Source organism: Drosophila suzukii, chromosome 3 (genome assembly GCF_043229965.1).
Source record: "Drosophila suzukii chromosome 3, CBGP_Dsuzu_IsoJpt1.0, whole genome shotgun sequence".
In the NCBI taxonomy this organism is placed as follows: Eukaryota; Metazoa; Arthropoda; class Insecta; order Diptera; family Drosophilidae; genus Drosophila; species Drosophila suzukii.
The window spans coordinates 80,232,627-80,253,771 of NC_092082.1; the positions used below are offsets into that span (position 1 = coordinate 80,232,627).

The 21,145-nt window shown below is 42.2% G+C and overlaps 1 protein-coding gene across 3 annotated transcripts in view; it reads right to left on the reverse strand.

Annotated features, from left to right (window-relative positions):
* The window catches only part of Sb (serine proteinase stubble), a 33,443-nt gene that overhangs the window by 8,283 nt on the left and 4,015 nt on the right, over positions 1 to 21,145 (reverse strand). The window contains exons 1-2 of one of the 3 annotated variants that reach the window (XM_065865992.2): positions 11,196 to 11,358; positions 6,802 to 7,525 (exon numbers count right to left, since the gene is read on the reverse strand). The gene's annotated coding sequence lies outside the window, so the exon portion shown is untranslated. Of the gene's footprint in view, positions 1 to 6,801; positions 7,526 to 11,037; positions 11,158 to 11,195; positions 11,359 to 21,145 lie in introns of those variants that run through there. The other 2 variants (XM_065865993.2, XM_065865991.2) reach the window with 2 other exon arrangements.

Consider the following 21,145-nt stretch of genomic DNA (forward strand, 5'->3'; position numbering starts at 1 on the left):
GGGAGTTCAGGTGAATGTGCTGACAACACTTTGGGGGCGGGATTGAGGCAATTATGCGACACTTGGGAATATTATGCAATTCATGGTAGTTGCTATAAAGATGAGATGGGAAAGAGGTTGAACGTGATAAAGTAGTCAGTGATTGATAGAATTATATTTAATGGTATAATAGCACAGCTATCTGCGTAATATTCAAATAAAGGATAAGCATTATAAAAGAGCTTTCGAATATAACTATTTTTTGAGAAACTCTTCCTTTTTGTACATTCATTTCTCTTTACCTTAACGGCTTGATTCATTTCTTATGTGAGTAATGAACCTGGCGTAAAATGTTTATTTTCCCACACCATAATCAAATATTTACTGAGGTTCATCCAAAGATCAATTAAAAATTCAGATACCCAAATATCTTTGATCCGACACACTCAAACATGAGGTGCTCAAAAGCAGGCCCCAACCAAGTCCCGTTTATCGCCTAATCATCTTAATGTTGATTATAATTACAAATCGTTTGAATGCAATTTGATACCAAATACTTTGTGCACATCATTGGCTTGGAAAATGCTTCATGTCCATGTTGATTGAAACCGAAATTGATATTGATGCCGGAGTTGGAGTTGGAGTTAATGTGGATGTGTATGCTGCGGATGAACATGTGCCACAAGATTAATTTTAGCTTTGGCCCCAAACATTTTCCCCACATCGTGGCCGACTTCGTGCCGAGTTCTCCATGGGCCACTCGAATCGATTCATCAATTGACCGGCCGGGCCTACAAACCATCTCAATGGACTGGGACTCTTTTGGGCCAGAAACGCAAACGGAACGTTAGCGTTAGCGCTCACTCCTAATAACTCTATTTCCAATTGGCAGTGGGGCAGGGGTAAAGATGTGCTTGCCCCTGCCACACGCCGCCTATATAGCTATGGCAATGTTGCTATATAACGATCCATTCGGCGCATGAACCGTTGGAAATCGATTTCGTTACGTTTTCATTTCCTCAACGAAAGCAGCAGCATCTAGTTTTTATTCTTATTCCTTCGCTTCTTGCCTTCAGTACTTTTGGGCTTGGTTTTGTTTTTTCGCAGAGAGTTGGTCAAAAAAGTTACCGAAACGTAATTACCCCGTTTAAACGCCCCGAAAACAGAAGCAGGCAAAAAAAGTAGTAGTAGCAGCCAGTCGAGCTAGCAGCAGCAATCTCTCGTGCTAATGACTATCTTTAGGAGCCCAAAAACGAGCCAAAGACGGGTAGCAGCAGCACTCTGACAAACAGTCAAATGGCCAGACATCGACTCAGGCCCAGACAGGCAAAGACTCAAATCCGGCCAGAGGCCAAATAATTTTCCAGCAAAACGCTACAACTATTAGAAAAATGTTAACCGAACTCGGCTGAGACTCAACCTGACCTGCCTGAGTTTTGTCTGTGGTCTAGAACTCCAAAATGCTCACTGCTCAAAATGAACGAGACCTAAATTAATTAAAGGTATGAATAAGAAATTGAAATAATCTTTTAGTGCTGACAGCTTAAAATGCTATCTAGATTTCTTTGGTTCAAATAAGCATTGAAGCGCAAGCGGGAGTTTCTTTGAGTTTTATTGAAAGTGTTAATGGGTTCTGCTCTGCTTTTCACTTTCATTTATTCCGTTGGATTTACAGTTCTGATTTTAACAGATTTTATTTATAATACTAGAGATAGAACAAATGGTTGACTACAATTGTTTCTAATTTAATATTATAATACCACTTTGGGTTCGATTTCCCAATGTCATGTTATCTTTTATACTTTGATCGTGTGATAACAGATTCTGAAAAAGATGTGGTTCGTAAAATTAACAACTCATTAAGAAAACGAACTTGTGTTTCCGAACAATTAAGCTTTATTTTAACACTCTGTGAAAGATACCTAACTGGAACCTTAAATGACATTGAGAAATCAACCCTTAAAGTTATCAAAAATTATCCCCCTTACTTTTAATTTTAAAAGTTTTCTCAAAAAAGTAAGTACGTAAAGTAAAGTAAGTAAAAAATCGGTATTTTCGCTGAGTGCAAGTACGTGCTGAGTAGCTGAACTGAACTTAAAGAAGGGGCCTGCAGCCGAGTTAGTGGAAGAGAGTAATTGTAATAACAATTGCGCAATTTGCGTCAGTCACTTAACTTCCTCCGCCCCGTGCCCTTTTCCCCCTTTATTGGCGTGTGGTAAAGTGAGGAAAAGTCTCAGCCCGTTTAGTTAAGAGCACTCCTGTCTGGGGGCATCGGCACCGCCATCTGGCCAACTTCAGCTCCAGCTCCATCCCCATCTCGAGATCCAGCTCCATCATTAGGGTATCGACTTTTGGAGGATGAGGAAGCCTCTTACCCGGTAGGCGTTTTGTCAATCGGCTGGCGATCGACAGGCGACGGCACAGATGACAGGCCGCCCAGGCTAATGAAAAAGATAAACAACTGGATCACACAAGCCACGAGCGACTTAAACAGCCTGACACGCAGCCAGCTTGTGCACGGTAAGAAATTTTTATTTATAAATTAGTTACAAATCTTATTTTATTACGATAAATACCAAGATCAACAGGTAGTAGAATTTTTGAGAAAATGAATGTACATTTTGCGGTTATACAAAGCGGCTATTAAGGATATAGAATATTACCAAAATATCATAATAAAACCGTTGGAACCGAAGATATAGCATTTTATAGCTAACTATATCCGGCTACCCAAGCTACAAACATAAATCTTTAATGATACTTAAGTCGGTATATAACCAATAGAAGGTTTTAGTTGTCTTCTTTTTCTCTCTGTGAAGATGAGGAGGGTTTTTGTTTTAAGGGGGGCCTGGTGCTGGGCAACCCAGATGATGCTGAGCTGGCGGCATCTTTTGAGATAGTGAAAGAGGGATAGTGAGCGAGAAAAGGTTGTAAGGCAGGGGTCCGGAGCTTGTTATAATCACTGCGCGTAACGCAAACACAATTTTTGAGTGGCCGGCCATGTGAAATCCATTCCATCCATACCTGGAGGCGGTCACTCGATGCTGCGACCACTACAACTTAGGATGGGGAATCCGAGTAAGAGAATCCCAGTACTCACACTCGAGAGAACAGTGAGGGGTAAAAGTCGTTGCACCTGAGTCGACCGCTTATCAATGTGAAAATCAAAACGAGTCTCAAAACAGCGGAAGCTGCGCCGTAAATTGAAAGAAGTGTTTAAAATCTCGTTATAACTGAGAGCAGCTCTAGGAAATATGTGGCTCTAGTCGAGCATGATAAATGACAGCCATTCGATATAGGGATTAATGGCAAGAAACAGTTTTACGAGCTTAGGAAACCGTTCTTGTTGAATTTTATTGATGGGCAAAGTGCTTATATGTCTTGTTATAATACCAAAATGCTCAGGTTAAACATTTCAAACTATACCTACGTAGGCTATTATGTGCAATAAAGAAAAATACTGATTTTACGAGTGTGTTTACACCGGTGCAACCACGCATATTTAAGGAGCTATAAACTTAAACAAATTTTTTTGCAAAAATTTTGCCTTAATTTGTTATGTTCAATGCATAAATTAAATTCCAAAACACTTTCTAAGTGAGTTGTAAATGTATTTCACATTTTCTCGCCATTTTCACCCAATTTTTGTAATGTATTTCGTTTAAAAGCTGTAAATATCACTAGATGCAGCTATGCCCCGACTTTCTTTTCGTTTTTATTTTCTATTTGAAACCATCAGCAAACTTTATGGAGCCACTGTTGAAGCCTGGCGTCTGTTGGCTGATTGAAAACATATGAAAGCGAGCCTCGTTAATTAATTGCACTGCAGCCTTTTCTGGCATTACGCATACGCCGTGTGGAACGCATCCTACGGCGAGTCATTGGACTTAGTCGGTCCGAAATAAAAGCAACACGTTACCAACCTGTTAAGTGTCCGAGACTGGGCCACAAACATAAATCACCGCCGGAGCGGGCTGGGGTTTCCCCTGGTTTATTAACCTCACGCGGCTAATGGCCAGTGGGCATGGTCAAGTGCTGTGCAACCTGTGGCTGCCGCTTCTCAGCCGCCCCTCTGCTGCACTTGCACCTCTGCACCTCTGACTTACTCACTGACCGCAGAGGGCCCCCAGCTGTTATTGTTGTTTGTTTGTTTGTTTATCTGTTGGTTTTTCCCTCCTTTCTTTGCTATTATAGCCAAAGAAAAGGGGGGTGAGCCATTGTCCAAATATTTACTTTGTCTTGGCCAGGCTCAAGCCGCATGACGGTGCTGCTTTTAAGGTCGGGTTCGGTTCTAAAGTGACTTCTCGTAATTTATTTTCCACTTCTCGGCATAATTAATTCGGTTATTCAGTTTTCATTTCCAGTTTTCCCAGCACCTATCTATTCTAAATGGCTTCATTTTCGATTTCATAACGGTCGCAAGTTGAATGGATTGGTAAATTGAAAGACCTCATTTTGGGCACGATCATGAGTGGGTCTCAGTCTGAGTATCCAGTCCCGTACCTTGAGGAAGTTACGCCAACACGTGCGTAACCGTAACGCTCCGAATTGGCCATAAATGAGGGCCCCAATCAAGGAAAAAAAAAAGTAACAGTCTCTGCAAGCGTAACACTTTCGGCCAAAAGAAATATGTATGTATTGCAGGCAAAAATATTTGAGCCAAAATCGTGACGGGGGCAATCACTTTTTAGCCACATTTGGTGTGTGACAATTTGACAGATTGAAAGTGAAATGAGGCCGCAGTAAATGTCCCTAAGTGCTGGTCCCTAGACGTTGCCTTATCGTTAATTTGCATGAAGTGCACGTTGCCATCACTTTTGAGCACGCCCCGAGCGCAAATGTATCCCATGGATTCCCAATCAGCATTCACTTGTCCTATTCGAGTGGCAGTTAAAAGGGCCTTCGGGGCAGATGAGCAGCAGAAAGTTTAGAAATGTTTACGGAGAAGAAAAGAAAAGTGTCGAAAATAGAATGGCCAAGTGCTAGAGAAGGAGTGCCTCATGAATTGAACAGAGGGATTCCATTCACACCTCAAGATCCCATTCAAACTGGATCTCTGGCTTGGCGAACGAAGAAGAGTGTCAAGTGTGTTAATTGCTGTGTCCGCAATTAATGCAGAAATAATTATACACCAGCCTCTGGATGTTTGCCATTCATAATCACAGGCCGTTCGCTCATTCATTCATTCATTCGCTCGCCACATTGGATACTCTGTTGGCCAATGATTAATTCAGCGATTGCATTCGTTGTCTAGACTTTAATTACGGTTTGTAGCTGTAAATTGTATCTGTGTTGAGATCATAAAATCAGCTTAATGGATAATAAACGAAGGCCGGAGTTATGCTGGATTTGGAGCGACTTCGATATGTGTTTTCATGTGACCCAAAACCCGGTAAACTCTTCTATTGTTCTCATTTATTGATAGACTGCGAATGACTTTTATGGAGTAACAATGGAGTTAGATAATTCTCGAAATGAATTCTTCCTCTTGACCTCGATTATACTTCATTGTCATCGTTTTGGTGGGAATTTCTTGCCTACCTAGGGAATTATATAATTTTACGATGGTCTTACTTGGGCATGGCAAGAAAAAATTATCTATTCTAAACTATATATATTAAAAAAAACGATTAAAAAAAACATTGGAATTTTTCTTTAAGTTTTCAGTTCTTAGCATAAACATGCTTATGATTGCAATCATTAATTTAAAGGTATACCAAAGCAGTCACTTTTAAAGACACGCAATCATCAAAATCCCATTGCGACCTAAGGCCACTGCACTTTTATTGTATAACTACCCCTAAAGCCAAGGTCTTTCTCAATCACCGTAATAACAAGAAATTAAACTATCGCACTGATAATATTTCACCATTTCCCAAACCGACAGAAATTTTTAACGCATTTAAATAATTTTGCGCCTGAAGTTGTACAAATGGAATAATGGGTTCGGAAAATTATATAACCGCTGGAAGGCAAAAAATCAAAAGACGGTCACAGTTTGCTGACTGCTGTGAGCCGAAAGGCCCAGAGACACCGAAATTGGTTAAGAGCAGGAGGACAAATTTGGTTTTACGCGCAAGTGAATTGCGCTTTATGAGCGCTCACTTTGATTGCCACACGATGGTATGGGATCTTATGGGACTGTATAGGATGTTGGGATGGTATATAGTCGTATATATACATCCACATTGCAACAATTATTCTGCTCGATGACTTTCGCTAATAAAACGACACACGCTGTGGCAGAAGACAGCCCGAGGTTGACACAACCCAGACAGGTTGCAGATTATGATGACGACTTCGACTGGGGGTCTTATAACACTCCGCGCCGCATAATCGCCTGCAATCGGGCAGCCTCTCGATGTGGCAACTATTGCGAAATTAGAATGGCTGGGCAAATTAAGCTAGGCTCTCGGCCACAATCAAATTTGTTGGGAAATTACACCTGCTAGAGGTGTCAACCATTTGGGGGGATTATAAAAATAAATTTTGATGTTAATTTCGTGGTAAATACATATATTAGATGGGGCTCTCATCCGACCTAACGGACGATTCCCTAATTAAGCGACTTGAAAGAATGGGAGGGAGCCCCAAAGTGATCATTAAGATATTAGATGGGTTAAGAACCGTAAATAGAAGATTTTTTTAAAGAGCGGATAGGGGGTCCTAAAATATTAATCCAGGTTTTATTTGAAAGTTAGTTTAAAATATGGTTTCGGGTTAAATTGAAGTTTATGCTTTTCCTTATCTGCGAATAGCATAGTTAATTTGTGGTGCTAGGTGAAAGCTTGGACAATAAAAAATATAAATACTTTAACTTACTAGACTTTCAGTTCAGTTTTCGGTTGTGTGCTGTGATCTGGTTGCGATCGTAAAATTTACGCCTTCTTTAAAAAAAGTCTATTAAATGTTTAATTATCTATGTAGAACGGCAAACTTCTTGATGGATTATTAAATTTGATTTTCACTCTTTGCCATTTTGATCACTTGGTGGATTTTCCATTTACGATTTATCTCCCCTTGCTTTTATTTTGGATATTTTCACGCACATACACGATGGGGAATTCTCGTTAATTATTTTTCTTTTTTTAGAGCCGCGGACTTTCCATCGTTTTCATGGTCAATAAAACACACTTAATCCCCGGGTAAATGGCAAATCAAATTGTAACGAAAAATTTCTTTTCGTTTTTGGATTTTTTGTTTCTCCTTTTGTTTTAACAATATATTGTGTTTAATTGATTTGCATTTCACTGCGAAGCCGTAAAAAACTTTTGTAAATATATGTGAGCGAGTTTTTCTTTTTTCTTTTTGTTGTAGCTGCACCACTGTTAATTAATTGCCGCTGAGACCTTTTCTTTTCTGGGGCCTTATTTGTTTGCTTTATTGCTGCATCTCGAACTGAAAATATTTATTTCGCCTGGGAGATTGAGTTAGGCCTTTATTGCACAGCGATTTTCCTTTAGCTTTTATTGTTTTTCACTTTTGTTTCGGTTGATTTCTTTTTATTTTCTCACCGCCTTTCGGTCGTGGGCGTTATTGTTGTGGGCTGCAAAACAAAACAGAAGTAGAGCTGTTAATCAAAATGGGCCAACGATCGAATTAGAAATCACATGGCTAGCCTAGCATCGATTTTGGGTATTTTTCTTCACTCTTGGCCTGCCGAAATTTATGCAAAAAGCCCTCCACGGCCATGTGATTAGGCCAAACACGCTCCGCTCGGCGAACCCTATTTGCATTCGATTCGCTGGTAGCCGAACGGAATTGCCAAAAATTGATGCATATCAGTTGGATCGAATCTCGTGGGGAGTCCGCTCCAGGTTGGAACAGGTTGGAGCTGCCCAGGCTACCAGTTAGCCATATAGCCAGTTAGCCACTTGGCCAAAGACCCAAATTGACGGCTATCTTGAGTTATGAGGCGTTATGGAAATGGAAATTGCATTTTACATTTTACATTCGCGGACCACTCAAAAGTGACAGTTGAAAGCGACGACGACGACGATTTAGCGAATTAATGTTTCGTGTTTATAATTTTGGATCTCTGATTCGAAAGTGACAACCAAAGGGGGTCCCCTCCCGATGGATGGTCTTTAAATTCAAAGATGCTTAAGTGGGTGAGAGAAACATTATCGCGCTAGTAATAGTAATTGGGCTAACGAATTGAGTTTTCTCTGATTTAAGGAAATTAGTCGTAATAAAACCGACATAAAATAGCTTCCATTCATTTGGGAAATGTTTGGGACTTAAAAAAAAGCTATAAAATAAACTTAATGAGGCATAAAGTTAAAGATATTTTTAGGATGGTTAAAATAAAAGAGCTATTAAAATCTACCCAAATATTAAAATAACTATTATTATTATTAGGTCAATTAAAATCCAAGGAACAATTATTAAAATCTTTCTTAAGAATCAAATTAAGGATAGCCATTTTTTCTAAAAACCTGTGGATATGCTTTTGGGAACTGGGATTGAAATTCTTTAAAAATGTTCAACAAATTTCAAACAAATCAAATCGATGGTAGGACATTAAAATAAACTGCCTTACTATATGTATACTTATTTTAATCTATATAAATGCCTTTCGATAAAAGAAGTATTAAAGAAAATTAAACTGTAAAAAAAAAATGGGCAGGAAAAAAAGCACCTAATTTTCATATTATTAATTTTCTTTGTTGGTAATAATTTGCAGTTGACCACTTATTTCCCTTGTTTATCTTTTCTCTCTGGCAATTGCAATTGCGATGGCTGACATTCCCCCAACCCCAAAAACACCGCAAGAATCACTTTCAGCCGGGCTGAGACCGCAGCTTCCTGCCCCTTTTCCCCCTTTTGTGTGGCTCATTAAATGTGAATTTGCACTTCTTTGCCGCTTAATGGTATGCTTCCTTGTGGCACGACAACGCCGACTGGAAGTTGTCAACGGCCAACAATTAACTGGTGCAGATGGAGAGCCTCTCTGTTGGCCAGTTAGCTCTTGGCCATTCGGCCGGTCTTTTGTTGCCAGCCCCTTGCCTTAATTGTGCCAAAGTGCTGCCAATTTTTATTGCCGACTTATCGCTTGATTTCCCCCCGTTTTCCAATCCCCAATCCGCAGTCCCCAATCCCCTATCCCCATTTCCCACTCTACCATCTCACTTTTCCCATTTTGCGGCTGCTATGTTGTACTTCACTTAATGAATCCCGTTAGGCAGTTGCAGTTGCAGCCGCAAGTTGATTTTTCGCAACGCATTCGCAAAACAAACATCAAACTGCTGCTGCTGCTGGGGACTCCATGGAGCGCTATCAAAACTAATTTATATGCAAATGCAGTTCAAGTAGCTGCAACAAAAGACAAAGTCAAAGACTTTGGTGTGGAGTCCCTGGTGGAAAATTCACGGCACCATCTCCAGCAGCGGTGGAAAAGTCTTCAATAAACAGTGGGAAGTAAGCTGAGTTCTGATCGCAGTTCTTCTGCCTTTGATGCACAGGAAGAAATGGGATTGATTTGGGAGTTAAAATAAAAAGCTCTAGAAACAGGAACATTTTGGGAGTAACTTTAAATCAAGGTTCTTTCTAATGTCCTCAATTTCCAAAAAAAAACTATAAAGTTTCTTGTATATTTCAACAAGTTATAACCGAAATTCTTTAGGAACAGTGTGTTTTTAGTACCCACAACTAAAATAGAACTTATTACTTTTTATTACAAAGTATTCAAGATATTACTGTAAAGTATTTCCCTTAAGCTTCTTGTATTTCGTTAGCGCATGTGAATTCGACGGCAGAAAAAATAAATGATCTTATGTAGATATTTCATTAAGCACTGGCTGATTAGAGGACTTCGTTTTTGACTATTAAGGAACAACGTGTGTCTAATAATATAAGATGTTCTGTCCAGCACTAAAAAATATTTTTATAATTATATATGAAAAAAAAAACAAATTTCACATTCACACAAAAGCACTTTATCTGATTTATCGATTATAAGGTTTAACAATTTTGGGATTCACAGAAATAACCTATACTTCACCTCGAATATAAAGTATTTTGAAAACAGCATTTTGGACTGAGAAATATTGAATGAACTGGAACAATTTTTCCATGTGCCACCCGTACACTTTGTGCGAAAATTCTGCCGAAGAGGTGGAGAGCCAGCACACACGGCATGATTTACCGTAGAGAACAACAAAGAAATTAATTAACTGCACTTGTATTAGATCCCTGACCGGCTGCCTGCCAGTGTGTTGGTATCCCCGCATCGGTGAGTATCTGTGAGTGAGTGCATTAGCTTGGCAGTTAAATGCCTCACGAGCAAGTCGCCCAGCCCGCGAGTTGGCATTTGACAGTGTCGGGAGCAGGAAAAACAGGCTGCCGCGGCATTAGCTCACTTTGCATTTGCAGCTGAAACTGAAGTTGAAGCGTTTTTCGTTGTTCTGGCTTCGTGATTTTTTTGTTTCGTACTTTTTTTTTATATAGCTAACCAACAAGTGCCAAGATGAGCGGCGATTGCAGGGGACTGCGACTAATTAGTGCTCATGTCGCCTGCCAAAAGTTATCGACCAGGGGTCATTATCCTGTCTAGCAAAGCCAGGCTGCTGTTATCCTGCTGTCAGCATTTGCTGCCAGTGATAAGGCTTTATTTCTTAATTAGCAGCCAAGTGCTCCAGTTTGCGAGCCCCTCGGGGTGTTAATTTCAAAATCTCAACGCGTGCTGCCTTTGCTGCTGCTGCAATGCGTTGACAGCGAATGCAATTTGAACTTGATGGCCGGCAACGTGACACGCATATTAAGCAGGCTCTAGAGCTTCAGAGCTCCAGAGCTCCGGTTTTGTAATATACCAGAGTATGCATATATATATATAAGTATATTGCCGAGGCAAGGCGGCGCTTTAAATACGCACAAAGCGGCCTCGCATGCGCAATTAGTCGTGATTGAGTCGCAAGTTTGTTTAAGCATCGAGAAGAGGGAGCCCAAGATGAAGAAACTGCGGCAAAATTACTTCGAACATGGGCACGAACGTGGTGGAAAACTCTCACTTTTCGACTGTCGGTGCTTTTGGGGCCTTTATGTCTTAACAGTTTTTACCATTTTGTGTAATTTTCGATTAACAATTTCGATTAGGTTTTGCGTCTTTTTGATTGATTGAAATGTCTGAACGGTTTCGTTTTCGGTTTTGGTTACATCTATTTATTATTTTGATTTTTTGGTTTCTAGCCTCTGGGGTGATTGCTAAAATTAGGCACCTTTTTGGGAAGATTTCTTCTGGTTATCTTGTATCTTTCCACATAGAATAGAGCTGTGCCAAACCGAAAAGCGAACAGCAAACAGCTAACAGCTAGCTAGCGAAATCGAAACCGAATATCCGAATCGGAAACCGATCTGAACCGCACTCGAGCGCTGTGAAAACCAAACTGCGGCCGGCAAAGCATCAGGCAGCGCATAAAACTTCGCCAGGTGCTGTGGCCAAGAGAAAAGCTAAGCCAAAAGAGTGCTGGAAAAGAGAGAGAAAAAGCCCCCCAGAGAAGTTCCGCCATCGAAGAGAGATTTATGACGGACAAGTTTGTGCCTTAAGTCTTTCGTTTGAACAGCTGATTGCGAGCTCTTCGGCTGGCAAATTGATAAGTGCACAAATGTTTACGGTCGCGGCGACCTCGACCCCCCAGGCTCGCTGGTAAACAAATAGCCGTCCGCACACACATATTTGGCCATCAATTTTGGCCTCGAGTGTGCTTTTGGCCACACTTTCCCGCCCCAGACTTTCCAGACTTTGTCACAGTGCTTCCCTCTTCCCCAAGAGCACACCCCCATCTTCTGAAGTGATTCATTGAACGGCGATTATTTAATCTCCGTATTAGCGCTAACTCTTTTATTTTCGACCCGTGTGCGGTTTCTTTATTGACTCACTGACTTTTGAAAGTGGGTCAGTGTTAAAGATTTTTCGCCTCTCATTTGCTGGTTTTTTTTTATGAGTTATCAGTATAACTGTTACATAACACTGAGTGCAGCCTATTGTTGCCCGTATTTTACGGGGATGCCGAAAGCATTCGAACCGATGATTCAGTTCAATTCACGCGAGGATGCTGAAATATGGTTACCATAAGGGGAATCATTAAGGCAAATACTTTGGAAAGTCGTGGGTCGGGCATCTTTGACGCCTTAATGAGTTTTCCCAAAAACACATAAAAAATGGAAACTAAAATGAGAAAATGTCCATTCCATTTAAAGATACTAATTTGTACTGTTAGGGTGGGGCCTTTTTCCATTTTAACTTTCTTGAAATAGAAGTCAAACATTAATAATCCACGATAACAAACGATACAATGTGAAACCTTCCTAAATCAAGGTTAACATAGGTAATTAGTAATCACCAATCTACAAAGCCAATGTTTATGGCTTCGCACAGATCACTGATCACTCGAGATTTTCTGCGAACCAATACGATTTGCATGATGGTATCCGCCAATTCCAATCAAATTTAGCTCAAATTGCCTACAATCTGTTAGAGCTAACCGGCTTGAAAAATTAACACTCGAACATTGTAAATGGCCTAGCCAATTGGTTTAGTGCAGTTCAACGAACGTTGTTGGGTTCTGAGTTCTGGGTTGTCGATCGGTGGTGATCTTGGCGAAATGAAGAGAAACATTCATTCATGCCTGACTGCGCGCTGATAAATGGATCTTCGAGTGGATTCCTGCACAGCAGATCAGTTCAATGACAGAATACTCAACACTGATCGTTGATCGTCGACGACTGGGGATTGTGGATCCATGCCGATTGCCGGGATCTTACTACTGAATTACTCAGACATCGATTGAGCCAAGATCATTTAACACTGTCATCGCTAAACGATCATAAATCAGTCGAGAATATAGTTGTATATGAGAAGAGATCAAGGAAGTTTTGGTCTTGGGATACAAGAGAGCGAATGTTTCAATAATTGAAATATTTAAAAAGTTCTCTACTCATTAGTTTGACCATTTTGGATCAGTTTTTGATAGCTTCTTAATGGTTCCTCCCCATTATTAATTCGCTGACTAATTTAGCTTGTCCAGTTTAATGGGTCTGGTTTTACGCTTTTTCCCCTCTACCCGCATTTTTTCGATTTAATAATTCCAACTGTTATGGGTCTGCCAATTTAGCCCGAAACTAAAATATCTCAATTCTGCCATAAAAACTCCCCATGACATCTTTTTTTTACCAATATTTAATTTGGCTCTAAGCGTTCGATGTAAGCCGAAAATCGAATTCCACCTTACTGACCCATTTAGCCAGCACCTCAACCCCGCGGCTGGCGAGCCAAACGCAGCAAGTGGCACTCTCCGACTGGCGAAGAGGAGTGGTGGCCACTCGGAAGAGGCAGGAGGAGTGGGTCGGAGCCAGTTGGAGTCGTACTCGCTGCTTGGAACTTGATTAATCGTTTACACGTGAATCAAATCTCGAATCGTTAATTTAAATGGGTAACACAATGGCCGGGGCTTGAAACAAAATGCTGCCAATATATTTGCCAATTATGCTGCCTCCAACCGATGCAGACAAAGTAAGTTTGGCGTTGCATTAAAGAAATGCCTTGCTAATCTATTAAAATTAGGCGGATTTTAGAAAATATACTGAACAAAATTTTGGGTCTGTGTAGAGATACAACATTGTTGGTTTGTGGAGTAGAAAATGTCATTAATATTTATTATAAGTTATATTTAATGCTAAACTGTTTTGTGTATCCCTGTTAAAAATAATAAATACGACATAAGCGATAACTAGAATGTTTAAAGGAAAACCAAAAAAGTTTCTATATATTTACTTGATTTAATTCGAGTGTATGACTTGGGTTTTAGGATCCTGTCAACGCTTCTCTGATTGACATTTGCATAATATGAACCCACCGAAGATCTCGTGAGCCGTGTGTGAACTACGGGCTTTTGGGTCTGGGCTGGGGCAAAGTGAAAGTCCGTGTCAAGATTAATGGGTCGCAATTTGTCATGCCAATGAGGCCCCACTCCAATCCACTCCCCACCACGCCAATCCGGCTAGTCTTATGGTCGATAGAAGACTGTGCTCTGGTTAAGCCCGATCTTGGCGTGCACATCATGTCATTTTCATTCGGAATCGTTTTGTGCTGTCAACAATGCCACAAAAGCGTTGCAAATGACATGTACGAACTCAATCGATTATCGAGTAGGAAGTGGAAAGCGAGGCGAGTTTGTGCTTTAAGTCTTTCGTTTTGGGTTCCGCGACAAGGAGAGGTAGAAGAAGAGTGAAACGGAGCTTCGGATGGCGCGATGCGATGCGATGGCTAAAGTCAATGGAATGCGGTAATTAATTAAGCCAAAAGCAAGAACTGCCAACGGCAGCTGTCGAAGAATTTTTCTTTCATTTCTTTCAGCTGGAAAAGCCAGCAGCAGCAGCAGTCTCTCTTTCTCTCTTTGGTTGCAATAGGGCGACGAAGGGTGGGACATGGTGGGCGGTCGATTCCCGAGAATCCAAACATTGCATGCATGAAATGAGCGTAATTATTAAGTACAAGCCAAGCAGCAGCAGCTGGGCACTAAGCCCCGTCTTGGCCAGGTCTTTATTTAATAGTTGTGTAAGTATTTTTCACAGCAATATTGAATTTTCCGCACACACATGTGACATGGGTCAGTAACCTAGAAATGAAAATAACACCTTGCTGCGGCTGTGGCTGCGGCTTCGGCTGTGGCTGCCAACTGCCATAAATGTGGACGGAATGGAGATGGACATGGGATGGAGCTGAGACTGGAGCTGGAGCTGGAGCTATAGCCAGAGCTATAGAGCCTCGGTGCAAACGAAACGAACCCACCTAGCCACCATCAGCGACCCCCCTCCTTTGAGTGTGTGTGCGAGTTTGCTAACGTTTCAAGACCATATCTATATCTAAGCAAGTGTACGGCAGCCCAAGAAAAGCACACAGAGACGGGGAGAACCTGTATGGAGAGACAAGACCAAGACCAAGACCAAAACCAAGACCAAGACAAGACCCAGGCCATGCCAAGCCACATCTCCAGAAAATTTGTTAAACCGCAGCAGAGAAATGTTGAAAACATAAACCCAAAACCGCAAAATGTGGCAAAAAAATACATAACATACCAAGTGGAAAACCAGCAGCAACAGCAACAACAATAAAAAGAACAATAACAACAATAAAATGGCAGCGAACTCTGGAGGCAAATTAAATTAAAAGCACTCACAAATGTAACCCTAAACATTGTCTAATGGCCAAAAAGAATACAAAAGGCCCAAAATGTGTGGCAATGCGAGGGAATAAGCATCCAAATGGGAATGACAACAGGAAGCCAAAGTTTTTGTGTCTTGAAACGAATAAAGAATGCTCTAATAATTTAATCTCATAAGAAATGTTACAAATATTAAAAATATAAAAATTATCAAATCAACTTGAATGATTTCTAACTAGTAGCACAATTACAAGTGTAAACATTTTTTTGTTAATATTACCCTTAAAAACTGTTAATAAGATACCATACTTCATACAGAATTTTAATTATAAGGAATACCATCCAAAACTGAAGTTAAGAAACGTTCTTAGCATATTCTTACGCAAGTGCTTCCTTCTTTGGCCAACCTATGATTAATATTCAACAGCAGGGAGTATTAATTACACTCCAGTTGTTCTAGTTTTGATAAGACCAGCTCTCCTCGTAGCCCCCATCCCAGGGGCTAGACCCCAAGATCGGAGGCCGAGCTGCCAGAGTATAACCGCCGGGGCAGTGACTCTCTTGGTGAACTCTTACTCAGAGGCGGACGGTCACAGTCAGTTAACAGTTGGCGTTATGATGATATAATAAACTGAAACAATGACGGCATGGTCCCAGAGAATGGGGAGGAGTGCTGAGACCGGGCTAGAACAGATAGATGGGGCAGATTAAAGCCAGGTCATGTCAGCAGGGAAAACGACGGAGTCAGCAGTCAGCGCTTTGGCATGCGTTTCAATTTGGGTGTCAGAACGGCTAGAGACTCAAACAAATCACCAAACACCCGGGACAAGACGCAGATTAATTTCAGGTGACAAATTACACATGAATTTCTAACGGCAGTCCAATATTTATGGGAATCTTCCCACTGCCCCCCCGAGACGTCATGCGTGCGCCAAAGATCCAACCAGATCCAACCTGAAGTGGAGCGATGGAAAAAAGAAACCTCCGGTTCGCCAAGTTCCAGGTTCCTACTCCGGTTGACAGCTGAAATTGAGATTAATTGTGCTAAATTAAGTGAGTGAGAAATTACGAAATTATTGCAGCGTGTGTTGCAGTTAGAAATCGCAATCAGTTTGCCCGAATCAGCTGGCCTGGTCTGCTCCGGCCCCAGAGGGTCCTACAAATTGTCTTCGTCGCGATCCGTGGAGCTGGTGAAAATTACAGGTGTGTGGTGGCCAGCGCGAAAGGTGTGAAGCCGGATGATATCCCGACCTTCAAGAATCGAGAATGGAGGATCGAGAACCCAGAACCCAGACCCAGAGCCCAGAACTTCAGCTCCAGTTGAGGGAGAACACGCCGGTGCAATTGGGTGAACGCCCAGTTTTTGACCAGAGGATGGGGCACCAGATGACTGATGATAGAGTTGATTGAAAGTTAACAGCCAACGTAGGGATGCCTGGGCAGGCATTACCTTTAAATGTACCCGAGAAGCCGGGTGAATCTCAAACTTTTTCCTCAAATGGAAGAGGACTAGCAGTAGTTGTAAAATTGATCAGATAGCCCTGTATCTTAAGCCCGTAATTTTACATATTTAATTTCTATTAGAGGTAATTAGAAATACTTAAGAGAATCTGCATGTAAGACTTCCGTCCTTAAAGAAACAAGTATCTATCAACGCACTTAGATTGATGATAGAGTTGATTGAAGGTTGTTCACGCTGTGAGAAATGCCAGGCAGGCAATTAAATGGTCTTAGATCTCAGATATATGCGTTCTTAAAAGTTTCAAGAGACAGCTAACGATATATTCCTGGATTATTGTCAGATTATGTGAATTGAAGACGATTAGTTTCTACCTATAAGAATTTATAGACACATAAGAAAAAGTATTACTATTTCTTTTCCTCGAGAAATATAAGATTTGAGATAAATGAGATTTAAGGTGCATTTTTGATACACTCTTAGATTATGTTGCTTTAAGAACGGAATTAAAGTATCACAAAGAATTTCAGTACCATTAGAAAAAGTATTGACATCACTAGACCAAGTATGCAATTTCTATTTGTACTCTTTAATACTTTTCGTTTTATCTTCATACAATCCTTTATGGTTTGCTACTGAATTAAATTGAACGAGTGTTGTGAGAGTTGATTGCAGAGAATATCCCCCTTGAGCCTTTTGAATTCTTACTCAATAACTGCCTTTTGAAGAAAGTATACCCACATGCAGAACCGCATTCCACGTGCCACAGAAAGCAGCAGGAGCAACACCCACCAGCCCAAAGGTGACACATCAGAATCGGGGCAGGAAAATGGATTTAAGGGGAAGTGAATTGAAGGGCGTGGCAGTTGCAGTTGCAGCTCCCGGCTGAAGGCAAAACGGAAGGTGTCACGAGGCCAGGTTGCAAGAGGGGCAGGGGGCATGTTGCAGAAGGCAGGGGGCACAGCAAGCGTCAAAAGCTGTTACAAATTGTGCAATTGGTTTTGGGCTAATGCCAGCCAGCACAAGGAAAAGCCAACTTGGAGGCCGATGCAGCATCTGCTGCATGCCGCCTGCTGCATGTGTGAGGAAGCGCAGCAATCCGAAAATGGTATACGACCACTGCAACCTGTTTGGGGTCCATGGAGCACTGGATGAGGCAGGGGCTACGACTGGGACTGGAGATGGAGTCAGAGACCGCGTCGCACTTTACAGTTTGATTTCTCACGAGGCAGACGCGGCATCTGCCGCAGGACCGTTACTTACATGCATCTGGTTCCGCACTTCAAGTTCAGGTTCGGGCCAAGCTAAGCCACTTTTTTCCAAAGGGGGGTTAGTAAGGGGGTGGCCAGGTGGAGAACGGGGGAGTACTGGGCTTATGGAGGGAGCGATTTGAATAGGGATTTTGTTTTCACTTGTGTCTGGGTCGCCAGCCAGCCACCTCAAGTGGTACAAGGTCAACTGTGAGCCAGATGAAGATGTTTTCGGGCCAGAGGAGAGATGTTTCTGCACGGGAAAACCTGCCAGAGCACATCTTCATCGCCATCTCCTTTGGAGATCATAATGATGACGATGATGATGACGATGGGGCAGGCGGCGGGGCAGCGTAATGAGTTCAAATCACAGTTGCATCCATGAGATATCGCTGCTCGTGTAATTGTTGGCATTGGCATTTGTCAAACGTTTTGCCCAGCAAAGAGTGGACCGACCATCCGACCGGCAGATGCAGTGCAGCAATTAAAAAAGAAATAGAAGAGAGTCCAACTGGGACGTTGGGATGCTGGGATGTTGGGATGCTGGGATGCTGGGAACTTGAGACTGACTCTATGGCGAACTGCTGAAGACGGACGTGATTGAACTGCAACTGGGGAACCTGTTTGCTTGTCTATATTAGATATGAGGCAGCGATAAGTGGAGCGTTCTCTCTCTCTGTCGCTTGGCTGAAGCCAGAGTTGAGATCGTCAATACAAACATGGCCAAGATATCAGCGACAAGCTGACATTCTCTAATAATTGGCCACTGGCATTCCTTCGCGCTTTGAATTTACAGAATTTATGGTCAAAGATGAAAGATCCCAGGCGATCCAAGGCGATTCCTGGCGATTCCATGGCTCACCCAAATCCAATTCCCGTCGTTTGATGCATCCGCTGCTGGAGATCCCCTTCATCTCCCTCATCTCGATCCCAATCCAAGTGCAAGGCCATTACTCCAAATTAAGTGGCACAGCCGTATGCAAGTTTACAGCCTCGCAACCCATTAACAACCAACTCCTGAACTCTCCTGGGCTTCTCCGCTTCAGAAGTATGAAGTCTGTGGTCTGTTGCATGATGTCTGATGTCTGGGGGCGCCTCCAGCTCGTATCTCAGCCGGGGAGCTGCCATAAACACAGGTATGAATATATGGCCGCATATCCATGTTCGTCCCCATCACTCAACGCCACTCTGGGCAATTAGCCGAGTGAAATTCAACACTCGCCAGTGGTACCATTGTCCAAATGGGGCTGGGTTTGGCCGGGCGATTTGGTCATCGGGCGAATGCCTTTCGGAAAAGTTGATCCAGTCCAGGCTGCTCCACTTGATCGCCCGTTTCCTGTTTGGCATTTTTCGGATATTCTATACATGATTGATCTGATTATTGGGAAATCTGCTTAGCTATTCAGGACTGCTACTTAAAATTGAACCGATTGCTAACTAGTCCACTATAGAGGTTCCATTTAAGCGTATCCCACTTCAAAGCTACTGTATAGAAAAAAAGTCCTGCAGATCCGTATACTGAGCCTAATACAATTAGTATTAAAAAAAGGTAGATTTTGTTTATCTACATAATATTTAAATCGGGAATAACCAGTTTTTGTTAAACAAATTGGTTTCTTGCTAAAATATAAGGAATGAATTCACCTTAACTTTACATTTTTATAAACCTTGCCTTTCCCTGTCCGATGCCTTTAGGATTTTACGATTTAAATACATGACTTTAATATTTTAAAACTTGAAACAAATTTAAGGAAGCATTAGAAAGTTGTTTAGGGTCTTTTCAAAATAATGAATTCAAGATCTAATCTAAGCTTCTAAAATGCAAAGGCACTGATCCCATTTCCAAGAATCCCTTAACACTCTGCTTGCATTTTAGCAAACCATGAACCCAGTTGCAACCAAAATAACTTGGCGATGGCAACAACTTCATTTGCCGCTGCGGCCGGCATCTATTTTTATTAGCCAGGCAATTTGGCCAAAGGCAGCAGGAAAAATAATAAAATAAGCCAGCGACGAGGAGAGACTGTGAAGAAGAAGGCTGGGATGGTATAGAATGGAATGGAATGGATGATGGCAAGACCCCAATCCAAGGAAACCCAACCGCTGGGACACAAAACGGTTCCGAGCTGGAGAGACACCTGTCATGGGAGCCTCTTAACAACGGCCATCAGCGGAGGCAGCAACACCTCTATTCAAATAAGCCACAGACTCAGATTTAGGATCGGGTCCGTGTCGGTGTCGCCACTTGTCGAGATGGACTCGCTGAGGTTCTTTAGTGGTTCGCAGTCCGTTGTCCACGTTGTCTGCTTTGTCTGGGCCATGCGTGGTCCCATTTCCCAGCGAAAACCACTCGCGGTTGACCCAATGCTAAGCGGGCTAAGTTGGACAATGGCCCACAGCGCAGTTTAACGGATGATGCTTCCTCATCGCCGTTGCGGTGGAGAACATAAAGGGTGGAACGGGTCTGGAGGCATGTTGCTCCATGGATGGCCACTCCGCAGATCGCCACTCGAGCACTCGAACTCGTTCCGCGGAAACGTGTTTGCTGTTTTGCAGTTTGGTGCCTGGTTGACCACACGAGCGACCAGGCCAAGACCAAGTGGAAGATCCCCAGTCCCACTGCCATTCCCACTCCCGTCTTGGACCAGTTGCATATGGCCGGTTGGGCTGTGCCTCGAAGTGTGGCCACAAATCGAATTGTTGTTAATTAATAACAGCGAAACACCTTTGTCTGGACCCCATTTCCCAGTCCCCCCCAAACAGGTGCTCCTAATTTGGGGTGGCGCCCCAATGTTGACGCCCTTTTCTGGCTTGGTTTCGGCTTTCGATGGCCAGGGGGCTGCCATTTGGGCTTGTTAGCATTGGGTTTTGGCCACAAAGTCCAGTTAACCAAGTGCTGCACAGTCGTCCCAGTCTATCGCCATCTCTTTCGCTTAATTTGTGGCATAACTCGTTTCGTAATTGAGAATTACATTAGATTCGTGACGAGTGCGTGCAGCAGAACTAGTTCCACCAGCAACGACTATTGAGTCATTTGGCAGCACAAAAAAGAAAACAAGAAAGGCCGTAGTCGGTGGTCAGGGTATCGAAATATTTGATACCGAGTACTAGGTAATCCTTTCTTATCATAGGAAAATGTTGAGGTTATAATAAAAATGTTAAACTTTGTACGTGTGGCGGCTAAGAAAGAGCCAACTTATTTCCTAAGCAAGTATAATAATAACCACTATTCCAAAAAGAGTCTACCCCTTTCCAGGGTATGCAAGGAACGTGGCAATAAATTGGCCAAGATAAGC